Below are 14016 nucleotides of genomic sequence, written 5' to 3' on the forward strand. Positions count from 1 at the left end.
ACTTTTTCCCAGAGAGCCTGCAAAAAGTCAACCACTCACTCCGCCATCCCGGAAGTCCTCTCTCAGAGGCAATACTATACGTCCATCCATTATCTGTAACCGCTTATCCTGTGCAGGGTCGCAGGCAGGCTGAGCCTATCCCAGCTGACTACGGGCGAAAGGCGGGGTACACCCTGGACAAGTCGCCAGGTCATCACAGGGCTGACACATAGACACACAACCATTCACACTCACATTCACACCTACAGTCAATTTAGAGTCACCAGTTAACCTAACCTGCATGTCTTTGGACTGTGGAGGAAACCGGAGCACCCGGAGGAAACCCACGCAGACACGGGGAGAACATGCAAACTCTGCACAGAAAGGCCCTCATCGGCCGCTCAAACCCAGGACCTTCTTGCTGTGAGGCGACAGTGCTAACCAATACGCCACCGTGCCACCCCAATACTATACAAGCATTCACAAACAAAAACGTACACATACACACAAAAGTGAGTGTTAGCTTCAGGAATATTTCTGTTTCTTCACTGTCTACACATCTCAGATATTTTCAGTGGGGGCTGAGCTATTAGGGTTCAACTATGAGTGAGCCAATGCCATATACTATCAAAGTGCACAATGTAAAAAAAAAGAAGTGGAAAATGTAAAAATGTGTACACATGTAAAAATGAGCTAAATAAATGATACCAAAGTAAGTTTGCTTGAATGAACACTTAACAGAAGTACTTGCTGCAGTGCTCTTTCCTACGCTGAAGTTCTCAATGACGCATTCAGCATCACCAATCACATACAATAATCTGATCAACATAATACAAATTTATTTTGTATTGACCAGATATTAAAGAATTATTGACAACAGTAGAAAAGGAGTTGATCAGGTTAAAAGAATGGTTTGATATCAATAAGTTAGCATTAAATGAAAATAAAACAAAATTTATGGTGTTTGGTGGGGTTAGGGCAAATTGTGAAATTCAATTAATCCTAAATGGAGTCGAAATTGAAAGAGTATATGGAACTAAATTCTTGGGAGTAATTTTAGATCATAAATTCAGTTGGAAGCCACATATAGAATATATAAAACAGAAATTATCTAAAACTATTGGTATTATTTACAAAATAAGCGATTTTTTTTAACAAGAAATGGCTGCATATATTGTATTTCTCACTTATAATGTCATATATGTCATATTGTGTTGAGGTTTGGGGAAATACATATAGAACATATATAGACCCTATAATTAAACTCCAGAAAAGAGTTATCAGAATAATAAATAAAGCTTCCTATTGTGAAACCACTACTAAACTATTTATAGGGTCTTGTACCTTAAACTTCTTAGATATTGTATACTTAAAAACATTAGAAATACTATTTCGAGTAAAGAATAAAAGTCTTCCCACCTGTATTCAACATTTTTTTAAATTAAGAGTAAAAAATTATAATTTAAGAGGGTTGGGTGTCTTTGAAAGAGGTAATGTAAGAACTATAGATGTGTTTCATTTTTGGGAGTTATATTGTGGAATGAACTTAGTGATGATTTGAAATTGTGTAGATCGCTGTTGAGTTTTGAAAAAACATTGAAAGGTAAAATAATTAAGGATTACAATGTAAAATGATTGACGTGAAATGATTAAGAAGAATAATTTAGAGTAAATTTTGTTGTGTTTTTTTTCTCTTTGTATTACTGATATTCTGGGTTATTTTATCAATTGTACAGGATAGGCAAAAATAAGCCCTGGCTTCAGCCTATTCCTTTTTGGGTTACGGAGTTTGTTAAATTTTTTTGTGAGAAAATGTTTAGTGCAAGCATGTATAATAATTCTTTGTCAGCTGAGTGCACAAAATGTAAGTTTTGCTCTGTAGATTGTAACCGAAATAAACCATTCATTCATTCATTCAAGTTCTCAATGACGCATTCAGCGTCACCAATCACGTACAATAATCTGATCAACATAATCAATAACACTGGGGAACAATTTGAAAAAAAATTTCTGTTGAGTTAGATTTTTATGCTGATTAAAACTAAAATTGGCATGCTGATTCCAAAATTGCAGTCAGTTTTTTTCTAGCACGTCAAGTTTTTTCTCCACAGCTTACCCTCCAGATAAGCAAAATTCCACTGTAGTAAGACTATTTGAAGGTTATCGAAGAACGTTATCAGGGTAGATGGGATGTACATATGATGGCTGACTATTGTTGGAGCATCAAACGCAATAGTCCTCAAGTTGAACACTCCAGAAAGAGCTATAAACGTAAATTTTTACCTTAACTACTTGCACAGGCGGCACGGTGGTGTAGTGGTTAGCGCTGTCGCCTCACAGCAAGAAGGTTCCGGGTTCGAACCCAGCGGCCAGCGAGGGCCTTTCTGTGTGGAGTCTGTGTGGGTTTCCTCCGGGTGCTCCAGTTTCCCCCACAGTCCAAAGACATGCAGTTAGGTTAACATGGGGCCCCCTTGGGCTGAGGTGCCCTTGAACAAGGTACCTGACCCCTGACTGCTCCCCGGGCGCTGTAGTGTGGCTGCCCACTGCTCTGAGTGTGTGCGTGTGTTCACTGCTTCAGATGGGTTAAATGCAGAGGATGAATTTCACTGTGCTTGAAGTGTGCATGTGACGAATAAAGGTTTCTTCTTCTTACACACAATTATAATTACAGTAGCCATATCCTTTGTAAAAACATAATAGTGTTAAATAAACATTGCAGTCATGCCTGTTTCTTTCATATTTCATTGTATGTCAATATTTGTAAATTTTTATAAAACAAGCACATATCTGTTAAGTACAGTATTTCATATTTTTTAAGAAAACGGGGATCCTATAGTTCAAAAACTTGACGTGATGGAGAAAAACTGAGATCAGTTTTGGATTCCGCACCCAAAAATGAGTTAAAAACAGCTGTCAGACCTAACTCAACAAAAACTGTGCTCCCCAGTGTAATCTAATTGCAGGCGGAAGGATCAGAGGTGTTCCAGTCGGGAGTTATAATCAGTCTATATAATCAGATTGTTTATATTATTTGTCCTGAACTGCGCTGATTGGTGGAGAGACTGGACGTCGCGCGAGGCGAGACATCTGGAAAGGACCGTTCCATTGACGTCATTTTTTAAAACGTCACCTTAAAAAAAAAAAAAAGCCGCCCGCGTTTTTTCCCTTATAAGGATTTCCTTTGGTTCAGATAGGTATAGATACTACAGGAAGGTATTCACTGCAGACGCATTTCTCTGTCTGGACACATCTGGGTGTATAGATCTGTTCTCTCTCTCTCTCTCTCTCTCTCACGCGCAGGTAATTATAATTTTTTTTTATTTTTTATTATTATGTTTTATAATTTCTAATATTTATGATGTCATAACTCTGATCTCGCGAATACTTTGTCATTTAGTGAATAACTTATGTCTCATATTGGGTTGGAAAAAGGCAGATGGGCTGTTAGTAGATGAGTAAAACACATCAGATGAGAAGAGCTGACAAACTGAATAACCTCATTTAGTTTAAAAAACAAACCCAAATGCTCCGAGGCTGTGGTGAGGTATAGACCATGAGCTGATCGAATTTAATTGATCATCTGGTGACAAACTACAGAAACAAACCAGATGATGTGTAGAACCATTGGTAAAGATATCAGAGGAGGAAAAGCTATGAAATTGGTTCTAACTCAGGTTGCGTGCGTGTGTGTGTGTGTGCGTGTGTGTGTTTTCCCGCGTGAATCAATCAAACACCCACCAGATGTTTCTATCTCATCCCATGAGTTACTCTGAAAAGGGACTGTATTCATTCCATTCACAATAATGAATAGGCTGTGTTATAGCATCGAATTGACTTGTTGTTTATTGTGTTTGTAAGGTCTTATGATGATACATTAGACATGTGGACCAGAGCATTATACAGTATTTATGCTTTTGTTTACACTTTGGCCTGCATGTTCCCAGTTTTCTCAGAGCTGGTTTGAAAAACATAACGTCATACTGTGCCATCTTTGTGATTCATGAATGAATGAATGAATTTATTTTTATTTCGAACATGTATAAAAAATGTATGTAACTATTTGTACATACAAAAGAAAGAAAACGAGAAATCTCTCATCTCATCTCATTATCTCTAGCCGCTTTATCCTGCTCTACAGGGTCGCAGGCAAGCTGGAGCCTATCCCAGCTGACTACGGGCGAAAGGCGGGGTACACCCTGGACAAGTCGCCAGGTCATCACAGGGCTGACACATAGACACAGACAACCATTCACACTCACATTCACACCTACGGTCAATTTAGAGTCACCAGTTAACCTAACCTGCATGTCTTTGGACTGTGGGGGAAACCGGAGCACCCGGAGGAAACCCACGCGGACACGGGGAGAACATGCAAACTCCGCACAGAAAGGCCCTCGCCGGCCCCGGGGCTCGAACCCAGGACCTTCTTGCTGTGAGGCGACAGCGCTAACCACTACACCACCGTGCCACCCAAAACGAGAAATAAAAAAATAAAATAAATAAAATAACATAAAGAGCTAAGACATTACAAAACACCGCACATTGTTTGAAAAAGGAGTGGGAAGAAGTACAATACTTTTTTAATTTCCCACCCCTTTTTAACTACCCCGAAATCCAAACTACATTAATACACCTATAAAAATATGTACCATATATACACTATATACAAATATTGCTTATTATACTAACAACAAGGACTTGATCATATTTTTTTCTCCATTTGTGTATTATTACATTACATTAGATTATATTACATTACATGTCATGGACATGCAGCCAGAGTGGCCTAAGTGATATTTGATTAACCTTAAAACAAGAGCAAAACTAATATCACAGTCTTTTTTTTTTAAGTTCAGTGTAGCAGAAAATGCATAGCTGTTTAATACTATATCTCAAAGTATTGTGCAAAAGTCTTACAGTGGTGCTTGAAAGTTTATGAGCCCTTTAGAATTTTCTATATTTCTGCATAAATATGACCTAAAATATCATTAGATTTTCACACAAGTCCTAAAAGTAGATAAAGAGAACCCAGTTAAACAAATGAGACAAAAATATTATACTTGGTCATTTATTTATTGAAGAAAGTGATCCAATATTACATATCTGTGAGTGGCAAAAGTATGTGAACCTTTGCTTTCAGTATCTGGTGTGACTCCCTTGTGCAGCAATAACTGCAACTGAATGTTTGCGGTAACTGTTGATCAGTCCTGCACACCGGCTTGGGGGAATTTGAGCCCATTCCTCCACACAGAACAGCTTCAACTCTGGGATGTTGGTGGGTTTCCTCACATGAACTGCTCGCTTCAGGTCCTTCCACAACATTTCGATTGAATTAAGGTCAGGACTTTGACTTGGCCATTCCAAAACATTAACTTTATTCTTCTTTAACCATTCTTTGGTAGAATGACTTGTGTGCTTAGGGTCGTTGTCTTGCTGCATGACCCACCTTCTCTTGAGATTCAGTTCATGGACCATGTCTTGACATTTTCCTTTAGAATTCGCTGGTATAATTCAGAATTCATTGTTCCATCAATGATGGCAAGCCGTCCTGGCCCAGATGCAGCAAAACAGGCCCAAACCATGATACTACCACCATCATGTTTCACAGATGGGATAAGGTTCTTATGCTGGAATGCAGTGTTTTCCTTTCTCCAAACATAACGCTTCTCATTTAAACCAAAAAGTTCTATTTTGGTCTCATCTGTCCACAAAACATTTTTCCAATAGCCTTCTGGCTTGTCTACGTGATCTTTAGCAAACTGCAGACGAGCAGCAATGTTCTTTTTGGAGAGCAGTGGCTTTCGCTTTGCAACCCTGCCATGCACACCATTGTTGTTCAGTGTTCTCCTGATGGTGGACTCATGAGCATTAACATTAGCCAATGTGAGAGAGGCCTTCAGTTGCTTAGAAGTTACCCTGGGGTCCTTTGTGACCTCGCTGACTATTACATGCCCTGCTCTTGGAGTGATCTTTGTTGGTCAACCACTCCTGGGGAGGGTAACAATGGTCTTGAATTTCCTCCATTTGTACACAATCTGTCTGACTGTGGATTGGTGGAGTTCAAACTCTTTAGAGATGGTTTTGTAACCTTTTCCAGCCTGATGAGCATCAACAACGCTTTTTCTGAGGTCCTCAGAAATCTCCTTTGTTCATGCCATGATACACTTCCACAAACATGTGTTGTGAAGATCAGACTTTGATAGATCCCTGTTCTTTAAATAAAACAGGGTGCCCACTCACACCTGATTGTCATCCCATTGATTGAAAACACCTGACTCTAATTTCACCTTCAAATTAACTGCTAATCCTAGAGGTTCACATACTTTTGCCACTCACGGATATGTAATATTGGATCATTTTCCTCAATAAATAAATGACCAAGTATAATATTTTTGTCTCATTTGTTTAACTGGGTTCTTTCTCTTTATCTACTTTTGGGACTTGTGTGAAAATCTGATGATGTTTTAGGTCATATTTATGCAGAAATATAAAAATTTCTAAAGGGTTCACAAACTTTCAAGCACCACTGTAGACACACTATTTTTTTAGTACAACTTTTGTTATATGCTGTGTCCGAAATCACTCACTACTCACTATGTAGTGGACTACAGCCTATAGTGAGCTGGCCATTTTGTAGTGCTGTCTGAATGTATAGTGAGAATTATTACACCCTATACAGTGGACTCATAGTATCCCACAGTGCATCATGAAAAGTAGTGTACTTGGTGATAGTCACTAACCAAGCAATATATACCATCATGCATTGCGGTCGCACATTTTCACAGAGCTGTAAAAGCTGTTTCATAAGGACCATTAAGTATTTTAGACTGAGTAGAGCAGTAGTTTGTTTTTCCTTATGACAATGGGCACGAGACAAATTTATAAGTTGTGGCACAAAAATGGCAATGATATTGTAGTGTGTTGGGGTGAATGGACAGTCAAGTACAATTAAAATAGTAAGAGAATAGAAAGTAAGCTAAAATAGAATAAGACAGATATAATACAAGAATAAAAGTTACAGAGCAGAGCGAGGAATTAAACAAAAGCCTCAAATTTGATTTAATAAAAGGCAGTGGCAAAGAAGAAAGGATTCAGCCTTGATTTAAAAGAACTGAAAGATGCAACAGACACAAAGTACTTTGTATTTATTAACGTGGGAAATACGCTCAGTATAATATGTATTTATCACAAAAATGCATATATGTTATTTACCGGCTGGGAGGTCCGTATCATGAAATACCGTGACCGAGGTCTTGAAAATACTGACTGAGGCCTCTGTCACGGTATTTCATGATACGGACCGACCTTAAGCTGGTAAATCTCATCTCATCTCATTATCTCTAGCCGCTTTATCCTGTTCTACAGGGTCGCAGGCAAGCTGGAGCCTATCCCAGCTGACTACGGGCGAAAGGCGGGGTACACCCTGGACAAGTCGCCAGGTCATCACAGGGCTGACAGACACAGACAACCATTCACACACACACATTCACACCTACGGTCAATTTAGAGTCACCAGTTAACCTAACCTGCATGTCTTTGGACTGTGGGGGAAACCGGAGCACCCGGAGGAAACCCACGCGGACACGGGGAGAACATGCAAACTCCACACAGAAAGGCCCTCGCCGGCCCCGGGGCTTGAACCCAGGACCTTCTTGCTGTGAGGCGACAGCGCTAACCACTACACCACCATGCCGCCTTAAGCTGGTAAATAATATATTTATTTTTTTCTTTACTAAATTCTAACAGAAAATGAGAGTGCCCGAAATAGAACCCATATTTAGAACCAACCTGCTACAAGCTCGTCAAAAACATGCCCTGGCCGCTTGTGGACAGTTTCCCTTCGCGAAAACCTCGACCAACTGCTGTTTACAGGCCACAAGGACTTCTCTTGACTTGTTGAACTCAGGGTCCGTGAAGATATTTAGTTTCGAACCGGACTGATTCAGATAGCGCTGGATACTTCTCTGGAAAGACGTGAGCGAGGACGGCTCATACACATCGCCATTTTTCTTTGTTGTGGACATGAAAAAGTTGCACAGCAACATGTTTAGTTCTTCACCAGGTATGTCTTCCACCTTTCGACCTTCATTTAGGTTTTGACAGAACTTCCCAAAGACATTGAGGTCGTAGGTCGTCTTTTTTGTTGTATTTTCTGCCCTTTGCTCCTCGATAAACTGCTGGATTTGCTCGGCGTTAGCAACAGTTACAGGTTTTCGGCTTTCTCCTGAAATGTTTTCTTTTATTTCGTCTTCATCAGGGTAGTAAAACTCGTTTTCGCTGTTAACACTGTCGTTATCGCTATCCATGATGTAAAATTAATGCAACTATACTGAGAAATGCGAAAATAAATGCTGACAAAAAATTGCTACTATGTTTGTTGTTGTTGTTGTTGTTGTGAACGAGCGAGTCACCAAAGGTCCGTAACCGGGGTCCGTATTGTAGGATTCCGGACCACTTGCGAGCCAATCAGAGCGCATGATTTGATGGAAACCGGACCGCGAAAAAAAAAAAATGCATGTATTTATTATTTTGAAAACCCACCAGCTGACTGATCTGGCACGTTTTAATTGTGCAACAGTAATGACATAAATAACGGCACGGCGGAGTAGTGTCCAAAAGTGTGTTTTTTGGTTTTTTTTCATTTTACCAATGAGCTCACTATATAGTCCTCGATATAGAATTCCCTAGATAGTGAGTAGGGTGTAGTGAACGAGTGAGTGATTTCGGACACAGCAATAGATTTTCATTTTATGACTTTGAGTCAGTACAAAAACATTTCAGATTTCCAAACATTAGTTTTCCAGCACAAAATTAAATGTTACAGAAAAATGTTTGTCTGTCAGTAAAGAAAGTATCATATTATGTAAGAGACACTTTTCTAATGAAGGCTACTGGGTATTGCATGTGAAATTAAGAAGCAAGTACAACAGTCAAAGTCTAGAGAAGAACTGTGGCTGGTTCCGCAAGATGCTCAGTAAAACCTCCAGCTTGTTTCCTTATAAAACTGCACCAATTGTGCCTGAGACTTTTCTAAAGCAAAGGGTCGTCACAACAAATATTGACATTGTGTACTGTTCTTTATACAGTGCCCTCCACGATCATTGGCACCTCTTGTAAAGATTAATAAAAAGGGTTAGGGAAAAAAAAAATCATCTTTTGATGAAGTAGCTTCATCTCACACTGAAAAATGAGGAAAAAATCCAACCTTTAGGGGCGGCACGGTGGTGTAGTGGTTAGCGCTGTCGCCTCACAGCAAGAAGGTCTGGGTTCGAGCCCCGTGGCCGGTGAGGGCCTTTCTGTGTGGAGTTTGCATGTTCTCCCCATGTAGGTGTGGGTTTCCTCTGGGTGCTCCGGTTTCCCCCACAGTCCAAAGACATGCAGGTTAGGTTAACTGGTGACTCTAAATTGACCGTAGGTGTGAATGTGAGTGTGAATGGTTGTCTGTGTCTATGTGTCAGCCCTGTGATGACCTGGCGACTTGTCCAGGGTGTACCCCGCCTTTCGCCCGTAGTCAGTTGGGATAGGCTCCAGCTTGCCTGCAACCCTGTAGAACAGGATAAAGCGGCTAGAGATAATGAGATGAGACGAGACATACAGGGGCGGCACGGTGGTGTAGTGGTTAGCGCTGTCGCCTCACAGCAAGAAGGTCCGGGTTCGAGCCCCATGGCCGGCGATGGCCTTTCTGTGCGGAGTTTGCATGTTCTCCCCGTGTCCGCGTAGGTTTCCTCCGGGTGCTCCGGTTTCCCCCAAAGACATGCAGGTTAGGTTAACTGGTGACTCTAAATTGACCGTAGGTGTGAATGTGAGTGTGAATGGTTGTCTATGTGTCAGCCCTGTGATGACCTGGCAACTTGTCCAGGGTGTACCCCCCCTTTCGCCCATAGTCAGCTGGGATAGGCTCCAGCTTGCCTGCGACCCTGTAGAACAGGATAAAGCAGCTAGAGATAATGAGATGAGAATATTTTTATTGTTATTAAAACATGCTGATTTTACATTAAGACAGCCAAATTGTGGGATTGCTTTGCTCCAGCATTTCTTGTTTTGCATCAAATGACCTCAGGAGTTAAATGACATTACATCATGGATTTTGTAAAACGTTGTTATTGTGGTCTTCTGAAGTATATGGCTCATCATTCTCTGTCCTAAAATTCATTATCCTGGCTATAAACTAATATAACATTCTTGATAGGGAGCCAGAGGTGACTTAGGATAGCCTTTCAGGCAGGGATGGAGAATTTTTTTTTTTCCATTGCAAGAATCTGATGAAAGAGACCTGTTTGTAGGACTTGTCAATCACATGTTTTTGCATGACATCTAACAGCCAATGTTTTGCATTCTGGTCATAACACATTGTGTATTTACAGTGGATATAAAACGTGTACACACCCCGTTAAAATTATAGGTTTTTCTGATGTAAAAAAAATGAGACCACGATAAATAATTTCAAAACTTTTCCCACCTTTAATGTGACCTATAACCTGTACAATTCAATTGAAAAACAAACAAATCTGTTAGGGGGAAAAACATAAAAAATAAAAAACGTACAATAAGCTGGTTGCATAAGTGTGCACACCCTTAAACTAATACTTTGTTGAAGCACCTTTTGATTTAATTACAGCGTTCAGTCTTTTTGGGTTCACACCTGCCATCAATTAAAATGACTCTGTTTAACCCCAAATAAAGTTCAGACATTTACTCAGTTGTGTCCTCCAGCAAAAGCCAGGGTTCACAGAGAGCTTACAAAGCATCAAAGGGATCTCACTGTTGAAAGGTGTCAGTCAGGAGAAGGGTACAAAAACATTTCCATGGCATTAGATATACTATGGAGCACAGTGAAGACAGTCATCAAGAAGTGGAGAAAATATGGGACAACAGTGACATTAGCGAGAACTGGACGTCCTTCCAAAATTGATGAAAAGACAAGATGAAAACTGGTCAGGGAGGCTGCCAAGAGGCCTACAGTAACACTGAAAGAGCTGCAGGAATTTCTGGCAAGTACTGATTGTGTATTACATATGACAGCAATCTCCTGTATCCTCCATGTGTCTGGACTGTAAGGTAGGGTCAAAGAAAACCATCCAGACCCGGCAAAATTTTACAAAAAAATACATCAACTCTCCCAAAAGCATGTGGAAAAATGTGTTATGGTCTGATGAAACCAAGGTTGAACCTTTTGGCCACGATTCCAAAAGGTATGTTTGGCGCAGGGCGGCACGGTGGTGTAGTGGTTAGCGCTGTCGCCTCGCAGCAAGAATGTCCTGGGTTCGAGCCCAGCAGCCGGCGAGGGCCTTTCTGTGTGGAGTTTGCATGTTCTCCCCGTGTCTGTGTGGGTTTCCTCCGGGTGCTCCGGTTTCCCCCACAGTCCAAAGACATGCAGGTTTGGCTAATTGGTGGCTCTAAATTGACCGTAGGTGTGAATGTGAGTGTGAATGGTTGTCTGTGTCTATGTGTCAGCCCTGCGATGACCTGGCGACTTGTCCAGGGTGTACCCCGCCTCTCGCCCATAGTCAGCTGGGATAGGCTCCAGCTTGCCTGCGACCCTGTAGAACAGGATAAACGGCTACAGATAATGGATGGATGGATGGATGTTTGGCGCAAAAACAACACTGCACATCACCAGAAGAACACCATACCCACGGTGAAGCATGGTGGTGACAGCATCATGTTTTGGGGTTGTTTTTCTTCAGCTGGAACAGGGGCTTTAGTCAAGGTGGAGGGAATTATGAACAGTTCTAAATCCCAGTCAATTTTGGCCCAAAACCTTCAGGTGTCTGCTAGGAAGCTGTAGATGAAGAGGAATTTCATCTTTCAGCATGATAATGACCTTAAGCATACATCAAAATCAATAAAAGAATGGCTTCACCAGAAGAAAAAGTTTTGGAATGGCCCAGCCAGAGCCCAGACCTAAATCCAATTGAAAATCTGTGGGGTGACCTGAAGAGGGCCGTGCACAAGAGATGCCCTCGCAATCTGACAGATTTGGAGCGCTTTTGCAAGGAAGAGTGGGCAAATATTGCCAAGTCTAGATGTGGCAGGCTGATAGACTCTGACCCAAAAAGACTGAACGCTGTAATTAAATCAAAAGGTGCTTCAACAAAGTATTAGTTTAAGGGTGTGCACACTTATGCAACCAGCTTATTGTATGTTTTGTATTTTTTATGTTTTTCCCCCTCACAGATTTGTTTGTTTTTCAAATGAATTGTACAGGTTATAGGTCACATTAAAGGTGGGAAAAGTTTTGAAATTATTTATCGTGGTCTCATTTTTTTTAATATCAGAAAAACCTATAATTTTAACGGGGTGTGTACACTTTTTATATCCACTGTATACTGCTCTCGCCACTTCAGGGGATATGTGCATGGGAGATTTCTTATAAAATCTGCAGTGTCAAATTCTTTGTAGAAACCACTTCCTTTAAGCTAGCATGCTTTCTTCTCAGAAGAAGAAATGTGGTTTTGCTTGGAATTTACAGGTATGTCATTGTACACCACGGGCGATTGCTCTAAGACAACGAGGGAGGCTCAGCCTCCTCTAAAAATGACGAACATCGTGTAGGATGAATTGCGCTAGGCTTATGTTATAGCCGACCTTATAACATTGCTATTTCAGATCCAGAATCATAGAAATATATGTGCTCAACCCAACTACAGTGCAAAATCATTCCGTTACAACTTTAATGTGTGCGTGAGTTTTTCCCCCTCGTGACAGCGCGATGCAGCCCAGCCTCAGTGGACTTCAATGGCATTTGGGAGCTCTGCGCTTTTCAATCTCAAAATGCAAGACGGTTATTGGACAAATACTGCGAAAACGCCCACCCACGGAGTCTCACGGACTCCCAGCCTCAGTGGACTTCAATGGCATTTGGGAGCTATGCGCTTTTCAATATCAAAATGCAAGATGGTTATTGGACAAATACTGCGAAAATGCCCGCCTACGGACTCCCAGCCTCACAGTGGGAGGGATATGGCAAAGCTTTCCGCGAGGAGACTGGTGATTGGTGAAAGCGGCCGGATATTTTCTTTGATTGACAGCTCGTTCCAAATATAGACAGGCAGCGGTGAGTTTCACTTCAGTCCCATGCGGATTCGCAAGTGCTGTGGTGTATTGTAAGAGATCAGCTTACATTTCGATTTCATTCATTACATACGGTTTCTACCAGCTTTTTTAGTTTGTATATATTTTCATTGTAAATAAAGTGTAAATATAGTGTTGTCAAGTTTGCTATCTTAGTTCCAGAAATTTCGTTTATTTGAGTGACTGAACTTGAACTTGAGGGGGCTAGTCAGCTAGCAAGAAAGCTGCGCACGGATGCCAAGCATTGCTGATTTAATTTTGGCGAAGCCATTTGCCAGTCTTCCTTTCGAGGAAAAAATTAAAATTAAAGAGCAGGGTAGACCAGCGCCTCAAATTGACTTGGTGAAAAAGGTAGGGAATAATACTCGTTCCTTTCAGCTCTCCTGGTACGAGAAAGTGAATTGGCTAACAGCAAGTGACCCACATCAACAACAGTAAATAGGCTACTTTAGTAATATGTCATGGATGGACCAAAAATATAGAATCTATTTAAAATGTTTATGCTGAGTATATTATATTGGAATATATATTTCTCTGGATATGAATTAAACACAGCTACAATTTGGAAAACATTTTTAAACAAAAACACAGCTGAGAACATTTCACACTACAGACCTGGATTAAAAGTGAAGGGTTATCAAAATTGTCAATAAAACATTTCTCAGTCAAAATAAGTAAAATATAGGGAAAGTGTCATTGAATGAAATGTGTGGCACCCAGCTCTATGTTTGGCTCCCCAAGGTCAGTGCTTGTGCCTATTCCAGAACACTCTGCTGTTACTGCTGAGGTTCCTGACAAAGAGCTGCTTTCAGTAATGATCAATTTTTAAACAACATGCCACAATTTTAAAATATAAAATGTTAAAATATACCCCCCCCCAACACCACCATCATGTATATTGGACAGTAGGCTAATGGGCCAAAAGAACCTGTTATTTCACAGTTTGTGACGCTGCCAACAATC

The 14016-nt window shown here is 40.7% G+C and overlaps 1 protein-coding gene across 4 annotated transcripts in view; it reads left to right on the forward strand.

Annotated features, from left to right (window-relative positions):
• The first annotated feature begins 3183 nt into the window (after positions 1–3183).
• slc7a3b (solute carrier family 7 member 3b) overlaps positions 3184–14016 on the forward strand; it is a 35017-nt gene continuing 24184 nt past the window's right edge. The window contains exon 1 of one of the 4 annotated variants that reach the window (XM_060927841.1): positions 3184–3279. The gene's annotated coding sequence lies outside the window, so the exon portion shown is untranslated. Of the gene's footprint in view, positions 3280–3860; positions 3882–7579; positions 7684–12945; positions 13037–14016 lie in introns of those variants that run through there. The other 3 variants (XM_060927844.1, XM_060927843.1, XM_060927842.1) reach the window with 3 other exon arrangements.

This window comes from Neoarius graeffei, chromosome 8 (assembly GCF_027579695.1).
Source record: "Neoarius graeffei isolate fNeoGra1 chromosome 8, fNeoGra1.pri, whole genome shotgun sequence".
NCBI lineage: Eukaryota > Metazoa > Chordata > Actinopteri > Siluriformes > Ariidae > Neoarius > Neoarius graeffei.